Here is a 15,463-nt window from a genome sequence, read left to right as displayed (position 1 = left end):
GTTGGCTTCTGGCATTACTGTGATTGGCTGGCTGCACCATGTCATTTGGTAAATATAAGACACTACTCTGGAATCAGTGTAGAGATAGCTGCTGGAGAAGGGATAAGTTTGGATTAGAGGCATATAGGCAAGAATTATAGCCTTAAGGGTGCTTTACATGCTGCGACATCGCTAGCGATGTTGTGCACGATAGCACCCGCCCCTGTTGTTCGTGCGACATTTGGTGATCGCTGCCGTAGCAAACATTATCGCTACGGCAGCGTCACACGCACATACCTTTTCAGCGACGTCGCTGTGACCGCTGAACAATCCCTCCTTCAAGGGGGAGGTGCGTTCGGCGTCATAGCAACGTCACTGCGGCATCACTAAGCGGCCGTGCAATAGCAGAGGAGGGGCGGAGATGAGCGGCTTGAACAAGCCGCCCACCTCCTTCCTTCTTTATTGCCGGTGGACGCAGGTAAGGAGATGTTCGTCGTTCCTGCGGCATCACAGAACGACGAACAACCAGCGGCATGCACCACCAACGATATTATGAAAAGGAGCGATGTGTCAACGATCAACGATTTTTGACGTTTTTGCGATCGTTGATCATCGCTCCTTGGTGTCACACACTGCGATATTGCTAACGGCGCCGGATGTGCGTCACTAATGACGTGACCCCAACGATATATCATTAGCGATGTCGCAGCGTGTAAAGCACCCTTTAGGCCTTGTTCGCACGTAAATGCTGAATATTCTGCAGCGATTTGACAGCACATGTTCGCTTCAAATCGCTGCAGAAACACTGCATAATAAATGCAGTTTTTCTGTAGAAAAAAAAACGATTTCATGCACTATGGCTGCTGTCCCCACCATAGACAGAGTGGGAGCTGCTGCATCCATAGCGCACAAATTAATTGACATGCTGCTTTTATGAACGCAAAAATTCAGGTCAAAATTTTAGCACCCAAATCGTTGCGTTCATAAAAGCATCATGCGCACGGATTATGCACAATCTTCATAGATTGTGCAGGGGACGCAGGACGCATGCATTTACGCTGCAGTGCTAAATGAAGCGTAAATGCATGTAATTACGCAACGTGCGCATGAGCCCTTACAGGGCTTGCTGCTGCACTCTAAAAGCAAAATTGCTTGTCAGTGCTACATATATTTTATTCCCTATAAATACTGCTGTTTCCTGCATTCAGAGGAAGGATAGCTGCTGGAGGAAGCATAGTTTTGAATTACAGGCATGGATTATAACTTTACAGTCCTTGCTGCTGCACCTTAAAACCAAACGTTCCTTGACAAGGTTACATCTACTCTATTCCATATTGATACTGCTGTTTGCTGCCTTCAGTGTAGGGATAGCTGCTGGACAAGAGGGAAAAGCTTGGAATAGTGGCAAATGGGCAGGGGTTATAGCCTAAAGGGGGCTTTACACGCTACGACATCGCTAATGCGAACTCGTTGGGGTGACGGAATTGGTGACGCATATCCGGCCGCATTAGCGATGCCGTTGCGTGTGACACCGATGAGCGATTTTGCATCGTTGCAAAAACGTGCAAAATCGCTCATCGGTGACATGGGGGTCCATTCTCAAAAATCGTTACTGCAGCAGTAACAAGGTTGTTCCTCGTTCCTGTGGCAGCACACATCGCTCAGTGTGACACCGCAGGAACGAGGAAGTTCTCCTTACCTGCCTCCCGGCCGCTATGCGGAAGGAAGGAGGTGGGCGGGATGTTACGTCCCGCTTAGCTCCGTCCCTCCGCTGCTATTGGGCGGCCGCTCAGTGACGTCGCTGTGACGCCGCACGGACCGCCCCCTTAGAAAGGAGGCGGTTCGCCGGTCACAGCGACGTCGCCGGGCAGGTAAGTATGTGTGACGGGTCTGGGCGATGTTGTGCGGCACGGGCAGCGATTTGCCCGTGTCGCGCAACAGATGGGGGCGGGTACCCACACTAGCGATATCGGGACCGATATCGCAGTGTGTAAAGCCCGCTTTACAGTCATTGCTGCTGCATCCTAAAATAAAAAATTCCTTGTCAGGGCTGCATCTATTCTCTTTCCTTTTAATACCACTATTTGCTGCCTTTGCTGTAGGGATACCTGCTGGAGGTGAAGTAGGTTTGGAATAATGGCAAATAGGCAGGGATTATAGCCTTACAGTCCTTGCTGCTGCACCCTAAAACAAAAAGTTCCTTATCTCGACTGCATCTATTCTATTCCCTTTTAATACCGCTGTTAGCTGCATTCACTATAGGGATAGCTACTAGAGGAGGAATATGTTTGAATTAGAGGCATCTAGGCAAGGATTGCAGCCTTACAGTACTTGCTACTGCACCTTAAAACCAAAAGTCCCTTGTCAGTGCCACATCTGTTTTATTCCATATTATTGTCACTGTTTGCTGCATTCACTGTAGGTATACCTGTTGTTGGAGGGAAGGTTTGGATTAGAGGCATATAGGCAGGGAGTCTAGCCTTACAGTCTATGCTGTTGCACACTAAAGCCAAAAGTCTCTCGTCAGGGCTACATCTATTCTATTCCCTATTAATACCGCTGTTTGCTACATTCAGTGTAGGGATGCTGCTAGAGGAAGAATAGGTTTGAATTAGAGTCATATAGGCAGCGATTACAGCCTTAGGGCTCATGTGCACGTTGCATTTTTGTTTGCGTTTCTGCAGCGTTTTAAGCTGCAGCGTCACATTGTCAAAATGCATGCGTTCTGCTTCCCCAGCAAAGTCTATGAGAATCATGCAAAATCCGTGTGCACGATAGTTTTATAAATGCAGCGTTTTGATTGTCAAAAATTTGACAATTTCTGCGTTTAAAAAAGCAGCATGTCATTTCTTTTGTCCGTTTTGGCAGCGTTCTACACCCATTGAAATCAATGAGTTGTAGAAAAATGCTACCAAAATGCTAAGCAGTGTGTTTCCACTGCATTTTTGTTGCGATCCACATGTTTTTTTAACGTAACAAACGCAGTTCTTTCGGTCTCTCTCTCTGTCCATGTCGGTCTCTCACTCTCTCATACTCACCGATCCACATTCACTGGCGCGGCGCTGCACGGCGTTCACACTGTGGCGGCTTCTCCTCTTTTGAAAATGCCGGCTGCTCATTAATCCATCTCATATTCCCTGCTTCCCCCGCCTACCGGCGCCTATGATTAGTTGCAGTCAGACATGCCCCACGCTGAGTGAGAGCTGTCTCACTGCAACCAATCACAGCCGCCGATAGGCGTGTCTATATCGAGCAGTAAAAAAAAAATCAACAGATAATTAAAAAAAAAAACGATGTGTGCTGCCCCCCAATTTGGATACCATGCAGGGTAAAGCCACATGGCTGAAGACTGGTATTTTCAGGATGGGGAGCTCCACATTATGGGGAGCCCCCCAGCCTAACAATATCAGCCAGCAGCCGCCCGGAATTGCCGCATACATTAGATGCGACAGTCCCGGGACTCTACCCGGCTCATCCCGAATTGCCCTGGTGCGGTGGCAAACGGGGTAATAAGGAGTTATGGCAGCAGCCCATAGCTGGCACTAAGTCCTAGGTTAATCATGGCAGGTGTCTCCCTGAGAAACCTTCCATGATTAACCTGTAAGTTAAAGAAAATAAACACACACATCCAAAAAATCCTTTATTTGTAATGAAAGACAAAAAAACACCCTCTTTCACCACTTTATTAACCCCTCAAAAACACCTTCAGGTCCGACGTAATGCACGCAAGGTCCCACGATCCATTCCGCTCTGCTACATAAAGCTGACAGGAGCGGCAGTAGAACACCGCCGTTCCTGTGAGCTCCATGCAGCAACTGAAGTGAGTCGTGCGATCAGCTGTGCTGTCACTGAGGCTATTCGCGGCCACCGCTCTCAGGTGGAGGACTGCAGCTGTGGCCGCCAGTAGCCTGAGTGAAAGCACAGCTGATTGCACGGCTCACTGCAGTCACTCAGGGGATTTGCGCTCACAGGTGAGTCCTTCACCTGTGACCGCAAATCAGGCTGCGACACAGAGAGGGCCGCGCGATGTCAGTGAAATCAGGTGATGCTCTGACGTCACTGCTGTGGACTCCTATGTCCTGGCACTGACCTCGGAGGTTCATCTGAGTTCATGACAGCACACAGAGACAGAGCCGCGGGATAACAATGAAGTCGGGTGCAGTTCATCAGAGTTCATTCTCATTGCCCAGCAATGTCTGTGTCTGCTGTCAGCGGGCATGTAGCAGAGCTGAATTGCCGGGGGACCGCACTGACAAAAATGCATCCAAAACTCATGTAAAATGCATGCAAAATGCATCCAAAATACATGCATTTTGGATGCATTCTTTTTGTCAACACGCAGCATCAAGTCTGCCAGAGGGTGCATTTATTTCTGCACTGGCCAGGATGCAATGTGCGCACGAGCCCTTACAGTCCTTGTTGCTGTATTCTAAAACCAAAAGTCATTTGTCAGGGCTACATCTATTCTATTGCCTAATGATACCACTGTTTAATGTATTCAGTGTAGGCAGGGGTGGGATTCAGCCGGTTCTGTCCGGTTCAGGCGAACCAGTTGTTAAAATAACAGCCGGTTCGCCGAACCAGCAAGAATCAGCGTCGCGACCCGGTTCTCTGTATTCATTTGTATCGGCATCTTTAAGACGCCGATACAAATGAATCTCCGTACCTCCGTGCACGCCGCACTTCCGGGTTCAGTGGAGCCAGTTTGCTCTCTGACCTGGCGTCTGGCAGCGTGATGATTACCTCACCACACTGCCGCCTGTCAGCTTCAGTATGCAGAGTGCCGCGCGGAGCATAGAAGACAGAGGAGAGGCTACCGGCACTTAGAGCATGTAAGCACTCAGTGAGCCGAAGATGCGACTCTGCAGAGCAGGAGGAGGCCACATGGAGCCTGCAGGGCAGGAGGAGACCACATGGGCTCTGCAGGGGAGAGGAGGCCACATGGAGCCTGCAGGCAGGAGGAGGCCACATGAGTTCTCCATGGCAGGAGGAGTCCACATGGAGCCTGCAGGGCAGGAGGAAGCCGCATCGAGCCTGCAGGGCAGGAGGAGGCCACATGGAGCCTGCAGGGCAGCAGAAGGCTACATGGAGAAAAAACAAAAAGCCAGCACCAAATGTGCACTACAGCACTAAACATTCCAAACTGTACTTATTATAAAAAATGTTTTGAGATTTTTGGCAAAAAATTGCAATTTCTTGAGCTGCTTCGCCACGTCACGGCAAATCTCCATGTCCCGCCCACAGCCATGACTCAGTCATGGGTACGGGACTGCAATAGACCAGGTGAGTGCTGCTGAGAGCAGTTCTGCTATTTATATGTGAGGCCGCATGGCACATTTTATAAAAATATTTTAGTGTAGGACTGCTTCAAATGAGATTTGCCGTGACGTGGCGAAGCAGCTCAAGAAATTGCAATTTTTTGCCAAAAATCTCAAAAAAAAATTTTATAATGCAGTTTGGAATATTTGATGCCTTAGTGCACATTGGTGCTGGCTCTTTGTTGTTTCTTTGTTGAATTGGTCGGTGGTTGACCTCCACCTTGCTATGCACCCCAATTTGGGATGTATTCCATCTGTATAGATTTTGGCGTTTGGTGACTGTTCACATTGGGTCATCAGGCTTTGTCCACAGGCTATATATATACTTCATGCAGCATTTGCTTGGACCTGTCCCGCCCACAGCCATGACTCAGTCATGGGTACGGGACTGCAATAGACCAGGTGAGTGCTGCTGAGAGCAGTTCTGCTATTTATATGTGAGGCCGCATGGCACATTTTATAAAAATATTTTAGTGTAGGACTGCTTCAAATGAGATTTGCCGTGACGTGGCGAAGCAGCTCAAGAAATTGCAATTTTTTGCCAAAAATCTCAAAAAAAATTTTTATAATGCAGTTTGGAATATTTGATGCCTTAGTGCACATTGGTGCTGGCTCTTTGTTGTTTCTTTGTTGAATTGGTCGGTGGTTGACCTCCACCTTGCTATGCACCCCAATTTGGGATGTATTCCATCTGTATAGATTTTGGCGTTTGGTGACTGTTCACATTGGGTCATCAGGCTTTGTCCACAGGCTATATATATACTTCATGCAGCATTTGCTTGGACCTGTCCCGCCCACAGCCATGACTCAGTCATGGGTACGGGACTGCAATAGACCAGGTGAGTGCTGCTGAGAGCAGTTCTGCTATTTATATGTGAGGCCGCATGGCACATTTTATAAAAATATTTTAGTGTAGGACTGCTTCAAATGAGATTTGCCGTGACGTGGCGAAGCAGCTCAAGAAATTGCAATTTTTTGCCAAAAATCTCAAAAAAATTTTTTATAATGCAGTTTGGAATATTTGATGCCTTAGTGCACATTGGTGCTGGCTCTTTGTTGTTTCTTTGTTGAATTGGTCGGTGGTTGACCTCCACCTTGCTATGCACCCCAATTTGGGATGTATTCCATCTGTATAGATTTTGGCGTTTGGTGACTGTTCACATTGGGTCATCAGGCTTTGTCCACAGGCTATATATATACTTCATGCAGCATTTGCTTGGACCTGTCCCGCCCACAGCCATGACTCAGTCATGGGTACGGGACTGCAATAGACCAGGTGAGTGCTGCTGAGAGCAGTTCTGCTATTTATATGTGAGGCCGCATGGCACATTTTATAAAAATATTTTAGTGTAGGACTGCTTCAAATGAGATTTGCCGTGACGTGGCGAAGCAGCTCAAGAAATTGCAATTTTTTGCCAAAAATCTCAAAAAAAATTTTTATAATGCAGTTTGGAATATTTGATGCCTTAGTGCACATTGGTGCTGGCTCTTTGTTGTTTCTTTGTTGAATTGGTCGGTGGTTGACCTCCACCTTGCTATGCACCCCAATTTGGGATGTATTCCATCTGTATAGATTTTGGCGTTTGGTGACTGTTCACATTGGGTCATCAGGCTTTGTCCACAGGCTATATATATACTTCATGCAGCATTTGCTTGGACCTGTCCCGCCCACAGCCATGACTCAGTCATGGGTACGGGACTGCAATAGACCAGGTGAGTGCTGCTGAGAGCAGTTCTGCTATTTATATGTGAGGCCGCATGGCACATTTTATAAAAATATTTTAGTGTAGGACTGCTTCAAATGAGATTTGCCGTGACGTGGCGAAGCAGCTCAAGAAATTGCAATTTTTTGCCAAAAATCTCAAAAAAAATTTTTATAATGCAGTTTGGAATATTTGATGCCTTAGTGCACATTGGTGCTGGCTCTTTGTTGTTTCTTTGTTGAATTGGTCGGTGGTTGACCTCCACCTTGCTATGCACCCCAATTTGGGATGTATTCCATCTGTATAGATTTTGGCGTTTGGTGACTGTTCACATTGGGTCATCAGGCTTTGTCCACAGGCTATATATATACTTCATGCAGCATTTGCTTGGACCTGTCCCGCCCACAGCCATGACTCAGTCATGGGTACGGGACTGCAATAGACCAGGTGAGTGCTGCTGAGAGCAGTTCTGCTATTTATATGTGAGGCCGCATGGCACATTTTATAAAAATATTTTAGTGTAGGACTGCTTCAAATGAGATTTGCCGTGACGTGGCGAAGCAGCTCAAGAAATTGCAATTTTTTGCCAAAAATCTCAAAAAAAATTTTTATAATGCAGTTTGGAATATTTGATGCCTTAGTGCACATTGGTGCTGGCTCTTTGTTGTTTCTTTGTTGAATTGGTCGGTGGTTGACCTCCACCTTGCTATGCACCCCAATTTGGGATGTATTCCATCTGTATAGATTTTGGCGTTTGGTGACTGTTCACATTGGGTCATCAGGCTTTGTCCACAGGCTATATATATACTTCATGCAGCATTTGCTTGGACCTGTCCCGCCCACAGCCATGACTCAGTCATGGGTACGGGACTGCAATAGACCAGGTGAGTGCTGCTGAGAGCAGTTCTGCTATTTATATGTGAGGCCGCATGGCACATTTTATAAAAATATTTTAGTGTAGGACTGCTTCAAATGAGATTTGCCGTGACGTGGCGAAGCAGCTCAAGAAATTGCAATTTTTTGCCAAAAATCTAAAAAAAAATTTTTATAATGCAGTTTGGAATATTTGATGCCTTAGTGCACATTGGTGCTGGCTCTTTGTTGTTTCTTTGTTGAATTGGTCGGTGGTTGACCTCCACCTTGCTATGCACCCCAATTTGGGATGTATTCCATCTGTATAGATTTTGGCGTTTGGTGACTGTTCACATTGGGTCATCAGGCTTTGTCCACAGGCTATATATATACTTCATGCAGCATTTGCTTGGACCTGTCCCGCCCACAGCAATGACTCAGTCATGGGTACGGGACTGCAATAGACCAGGTGAGTGCTGCTGAGAGCAGTTCTGCTATTTATATGTGAGGCCGCATGGCACATTTTATAAAAATATTTTAGTGTAGGACTGCTTCAAATGAGATTTGCCGTGACGTGGCGAAGCAGCTCAAGAAATTGCAAATTTTTGCCAAAAATCTCAAAAAAATTTTTTATAATGCAGTTTGGAATATTTGATGCCTTAGTGCACATTGGTGCTGGCTCTTTGTTGTTTCTTTGTTGAATTGGTCGGTGGTTGACCTCCACCTTGCTATGCACCCCAATTTGGGATGTATTCCATCTGTATAGATTTTGGCGTTTGGTGACTGTTCACATTGGGTCATCAGGCTTTGTCCACAGGCTATATATATACTTCATGCAGCATTTGCTTGGACCTGTCCCGCCCACAGCCATGACTCAGTCATGGGTACGGGACTGCAATAGACCAGGTGAGTGCTGCTGAGAGCAGTTCTGCTATTTATATGTGAGGCCGCATGGCACATTTTATAAAAATATTTTAGTGTAGGACTGCTTCAAATGAGATTTGCCGTGACGTGGCGAAGCAGCTCAAGAAATTGCAATTTTTTGCCAAAAATCTCAAAAAAAATTTTTATAATGCAGTTTGGAATATTTGATGCCTTAGTGCACATTGGTGCTGGCTCTTTGTTGTTTCTTTGTTGAATTGGTCGGTGGTTGACCTCCACCTTGCTATGCACCCCAATTTGGGATGTATTCCATCTGTATAGATTTTGGCGTTTGGTGACTGTTCACATTGGGTCATCAGGCTTTGTCCACAGGCTATATATATACTTCATGCAGCATTTGCTTGGACCTGTCCCGCCCACAGCCATGACTCAGTCATGGGTACGGGACTGCAATAGACCAGGTGAGTGCTGCTGAGAGCAGTTCTGCTATTTATATGTGAGGCCGCATGGCACATTTTATAAAAATATTTTAGTGTAGGACTGCTTCAAATGAGATTTGCCGTGACGTGGCGAAGCAGCTCAAGAAATTGCAATTTTTTGCCAAAAATCTCAAAAAAAATTTTTATAATGCAGTTTGGAATATTTGATGCCTTAGTGCACATTGGTGCTGGCTCTTTGTTGTTTCTTAGAAGGCTACATGGAGCCTGCAGGGCAGGAGGAGGCCACATGGTGCCTGCAGGGCAGGAGGAGGCCACATGGAGCCTGCAGGGCAGGAGGAGGCCACTTGGGCTCTGCAGGGCAGGAGGAGGCCTGCATGGGAGGGGAGCCTGCAGGGCAGGAGGAGGCCTGCATGGGAGGGGAGCCTGGAGGGCAGGAGGAGGCCTGTATGGCATGGGAGTGGAGGCCTGCATGGGAGTGGAGGCCTGCATGGGAGTGGAGGCCGCATGGCGTGGGATCTGTATGGGGAAGGTTGTCCGTGCCAATTTGAGCAGGGTTCCTTTAGTAATAATTTTCAGACATTGTAGAAAAACTTTCATACAATATGCCAAGTAAATAAGTGACTGACACTGACTGAAACAACTGGTACTTGATAGGAAAGTGAAGGTATAGGAAGAGTAAGAAGGGGAAAGTTTTTATTATTTACTTGTATTTTGTGGTTGAGGAAAGTGCGCAAAAATGGGTGTGGCTAACCAAATGGGTGGGGTTACATAATGGGCGTGGTTTTCAAATGGGCGGGGTTTACAGAGAACCTGTTGTTAAAAATTGAATCCTACCCCTGAGTGTAGGGATACCTGCTGGAGAAGGGATAGGTTTGGATTAGACAAAAAAAAAACCCTATTGGCACTCCCAACATGCAGTCTGAATAGGTGGAAAACTGAACATGACATAATAAAAAAAGACAGTTGCACACTGACATGCTAAAGCATGTGTGACGCCCCTAACCTGGTCAGGCACCACTGAGTACTGCACCCACGCTGGGTGAGTGCAAACAGGTAATCCTGATGGCTGGAATAGGGTGTGAACACACAGACACATAGTGACCAGGTCTCACACATACCATTGAAGGGACCCCTGGGCAGACCCAGGAGGGGGCGTGGCCTCCACCTCCATTCATGGGGTGCGGTAGAGAAGCTGGTTGCTAGATTGTAGAAGGCAGGCACAGAGGGGAGGGAGTAGTGAGCTAGTCTGAAGTGAGGAAGCACAGTGTGCAGTCGCAGAAGGAGGACGTGCGCGGTGTCACTAGTCAGACACTGCACGTGTAGTGGCTGTCGGCAGGGGAGAATGGCTATCAAGTAGTCAGCCTGAAAGACACCTCAGGAAGAAGCGAGGCAGTTGAATACGGGGACTTTTGGTTAGACCAGGCCCGCATGGGGAAACAGGTCCCTAGAGCAGAAATCCATTTATTTGAGCTACTAAACCTGCCGGTGAGGGTGCTGAATGTGCCTCACCAACCAACACAGAGTCCGCAGCATCTGCAGAAACGAGGGGGCCCATAAGTGAGATTGGGCAAGAAGCCATCTTTACTTGGTCCACGCTGCCAGCAAACGGGCCAGAAAGGGGAGAAAAGGCAGTTGCGACTTCCCTGGATGATTCCCGCAGTACTTCAAGTCAGGGATCATCTCAAATAAGAAGGGCTAGGAAGGCGAGTTGACAGTCACCCCTGTACCAACGTGAAGGATACCTGGTTCTCCCTGCAGTTTGTCTCAGCATCGCCCGGGTTACCTCACAGTGAACAACTGAACGTGAGTAAAAACTGTGAAAGACATTCTGGACTGTGTGTGAGTTCTTCTGCGAACTCTGGTTCCACGCACATACACCCGAGCCCCTGGGGCCAGCCTCACTCTCGGGAGGCCATACCATCTAACTGCAAATACCACCAGCCTTAGACGCTCGTTAAACTGCAGTGGCGGTCCTCATTCTCCTGACCGCAAATACCAAGAGTGGCATCACGACTAAGATAGTAAAACAAAACCTACCTGTTGTCCTGCTGAAAGAGCACTGTGGCGTCCCCGAACAGGATCAGTGCTCCTGGGGCGTCACACATGCAAACCAAGAATGTAAGAATATAACCATGTACTGTATTACTGCTTAAGGAAATCTAGGAAAAACTGAGATACTTTACCATACAAAAATGGCCATTTCTATATCTGCCCAGCAGCCGAGTCAAGGTATATCTCATAACTGGGTACCTACTCTAACGCCTCTCTCTGGGCTAAAAACCTCCATGTGTGTATATGCCGGCGTATAAGACGACTGGGCGTATAAGACGACCCCCAACTTCTGCCCTAAAAATATAGAATTTGGGATATACTCACTGTATAAGACTACCCCGCTCCCAAATGAAAAAAAGTCTGCTTTGATTGCAACATGTTAATTTTAATTCCGCGAGAGCCGTACAATATGTTTTTAAAGGGCCATTGACAGATCAATCGCTCCAATGTTCACTTAGTACAGCAAGGAATGCTCCTCCCTGCTGTATAAAGCCACAACTGGACTGAAACAATGGTACTACACTCTGCTACAAACAGACACACACAACTCTGCTACAAACAGACAAACACACACAACTCTGCTACAAACAGACAAACACACACAACTCTGCTACAAACAGACAAACACACACAACTCTGCTACATACAGACAAACACACACACACAACTCTGCTACATACAGACAAACACACACAACTCTGCTACATACAGACAAACACATACAACTCTGCTACATACAGACAAACACATACAACTCTGCTACATACAGACAAACACATACAACTCTGCTACATACAGACAAACACATACAACTCTGCTACAAACAGACAAACACACACAACTCTGCTACATACAGACAAACACACACAACTCTGCTACATACAGACAAACACATACAACTCTGCTACATACAGACAAACACATACAACTCTGCTACATACAGACAAATACACACAACTCTGCTGCTCTGTGGGGCCTGCACCCGCGGCTCGGCGGGTACAGCACCCGCGGCATCGGCGGGGGGGGTTATTGGCAGGGCATACATCTGGGGGGTTAGAAGCAGCTCACCGGGGCCCATAATGGGGAGGCGGGGAGGGCATTTACCCGATTAGGTCACGGTGGAGAGGGGGCCCACACAGCGCCGGACAGAAGCTCGCCTCCTTCATCTGTGGGACTGAGAAGGCGGTAGCTCCGCCCACAGATGAAATTCAAAACAGGATGTCTGCGCGCCTTAAAGTGACGGCGCCGCAGATTGCTGCCGAGGACTGTGGTCCCCGGAACTCGGCCGGGGGCAGCAGAACTATAAAGGCGAGTGGGCCCCGGCCAAGGGACAGGAGAACTGACGAGGCCGAGTGGGCCCCCCCGGCTCTCCAGGGCCCCGGCATTTGCCCATAGACAGGTAGGAGCCCTGTCTGCAAGCCAGATACGGCCATCAAAAGAGCCATATCTGGCTCGCGAGCCATAGGTTCCCGACCCCTGCTGTATGATATATACCGTATTTTTCGCTTTATAAGACGCACCTGATTATAAGACGCACCCCCAAATTTGGTGAAGGAAAAGAGAATTTTTTTTTTTAATGTTAAATGGGGTCCATCTTATAATGCCAGTGTCCCTCTAACAAATCATATAGGGTATATGTCCCTCATAGCCCCCATCCTAAAATTAGCCCCCTTAATCTGGATATGGCCCCCTTATATTGAATATAGCCCCCTTGTGATGGCACACGTTCCCCTGTGCTGCCTATGGTCCCCTATGGATTGCACACGTTCCCGTGTTAGATAACGCCCCCATGCTGCTGCCCATGGCCCCTATAGATCGCACAAGTCCCCCTGTGTAAGATATCGCCCCCATAGTGCTGCCCATGGCTCCTATATAGATCGCACAAGTCCCCCTGTGTTATATATCGCCCCCATAGTGCTGCCCATGGTCCCTATAGATCGCACAAGTCCCCCTGTGTTAGATATCGCCCCCATAGTGCTGCCCATGGCCCCTATATAGATCGCACAAGTCCCCCTGTGTTAGATATCTCCCCCATAGTGCTGCCCATGGCCCCTATATAGATCGCACAAGTCCCCCTGTGTTAGATATCTCCCCCATAGTGCTGCCCATGGCCCCTATAGATCGCACAAGTCCCCCTGTGTCAGATATCGCCCCCATAGTGCTGCCCATGGCCCCTATATAGATCGCACAAGTCCCCCTGTGTTAGATATCTCCCCCATAGTGCTGCCCATGGTCCCTATAGATCGCACAAGTCCCCCTGTGTTAGATATCGCCCCCATAGTGCTGCCCATGGCCCCTATATAGATCGCACAAGTCCCCCTGTGTTAGATATCTCCCCCATAGTGCTGCCCATGGTCCCTATAGATCGCACAAGTCCCCCTGTGTTAGATATCTCCCCCATAGTGCTGCCCATGGCCCCTATAGATCGCACAAGTCCCCCTGTGTCAGATATCGCCCCCATAGTGCTGCCCATGGCCCCTATATAGATCGCACAAGTCCCCCTGTGTTAGATATCTCCCCCATAGTGCTGCCCATGGCCCCTATAGATCGCACAAGTCCCCCTGTGTCAGATATGGCCCCTAGGCTGCTGCCCAAAGTAAAATAAAACTCTCTTTCCTTATCTCCTGCAGCGCTGAGCTCCCTCCTGTCTGGCTCCGTGCTTCTGTTCTTCCACTTCCTGGTTCTCAGTGCGGTCATGTGATCGGCACAGCAGGCTGAGCTCTCTGCCTGCCTGATCACAGTGGAAGCAGGGACACGGGGAGAAACGCTGCAGGGGTAAGTAAAGCTTTTTTATTTTAGAATGAGCAGCAGCCTGGGGGCCAAATCTAACACAGGGGGGGGGGCATGTGCCATCACAGGGGGGCGCAGGCTCATATAATATGCACCGCTGCCCCAGCCCCTCACTGCGTGCGATTTCAGCACCATTGGAGATGGACAGCGGCTGTGCATATTATATGAGCGGGTGCAGGAGATCAAAGGCTGCAGCCCGCAGCGTTCCCCTGTGCTCCAGAGCTGCTGCCCCCACCTCCCCTGGACGCTGCAGTGTACATATATATATACACCCCCCCACCCCCCCGTATATCCGGCGTAGAAGACGACCCCCCACTGTAGCCATTATTTTAAGGGGGTAAAAAGTCGTCTTATACGCCAGTATATACGGTATGTGTAGTACCCCAGAGTTGGGTACTATCAAAGTGATTTATAGTCATTAACAGTAGTTAATGACTATATTCTATATTCTTACATTCATGGTTTGCATGCTTTAGCATTTCAGAGTGCAACTGTCTTTTTTTGTAGGTTTGGATTAGAGGTATATAGACAAGGATTATAAAAACTGTATTCTCAGGCCCTCCTCTATGTGTCTAGTGGGGTGTATTGAAGTATGTCCTTCTAATTTTTGCAGCACTTACACATAGTGCATAGGCTTTACTAGTCTAGGAGTCCGCACTCCTTAATAATGGGAAAAAAATGGTTTTCTGAGGCCCTCTACGTATCTTCCAAGGTGTATTGCAGTCTCTCCTTCTAATTGCTGGCAGCCCTTACAATTAGTGCATAGGCTTTACAAGTCTATCAGTCACACTACCTAATAATTTTAACAGAATGTGTATGAGGCCCTCCTTTGTGTCTAATACAGGGTGTATCACAGTCCCTCTTCATTTTAATTTTTGTCATTTCTTGCATTGTCCGCCGAGGCTTTGTAAGGTTTAAAGTTCCTCCTTCATAAATTAAACAGGATGTTTGAACATGTCAAACACAAATCTTTCATTAGTTTTACAGCTTTTTTTTCAGAGTTTTTTTTAACATTGAAAGCAATGAGAAAATGCACCTGAGGGGTGGAGAAGGTGGGTTTTCTTTCTCTTTTTTTATTTCGTCTTATATATTTAGCAAACCAGGGATATGGGGTACTCGGTTCCGGGCAGAGTCTCTATTGGGAATGTAACAGTGGTGGCCATTGCCCGGTTGCGTGCCCTGGGCCCTTTTTGTAATGGGGATATTTACAGGGGAGAATAAGATCATGTTCACATGTGACACCACTTGCAGTGTTGCGGCTTACTGTACAGAGCTGCTGTTGCAGAATGTCTATACTGGGGCTGGTGGTATTGGCAGCTAGAATGGTAGACCCTCCGCAAGCAGGGCTTTGCCCCAGACGGTTTATGGTGCAGTGGGCGTCGGAAGAAGGTAGTTCACACAGGTGTTCAATGCAACTGGTTTACTCACTGCTGGTAGATGTTGACTG

Source organism: Anomaloglossus baeobatrachus, chromosome 6, assembly GCF_048569485.1.
Source record: "Anomaloglossus baeobatrachus isolate aAnoBae1 chromosome 6, aAnoBae1.hap1, whole genome shotgun sequence".
NCBI lineage: Eukaryota > Metazoa > Chordata > Amphibia > Anura > Aromobatidae > Anomaloglossus > Anomaloglossus baeobatrachus.
The sequence above is the reverse complement of the archived record's forward strand: the minus strand, read 5'-3'. Positions refer to the sequence as shown.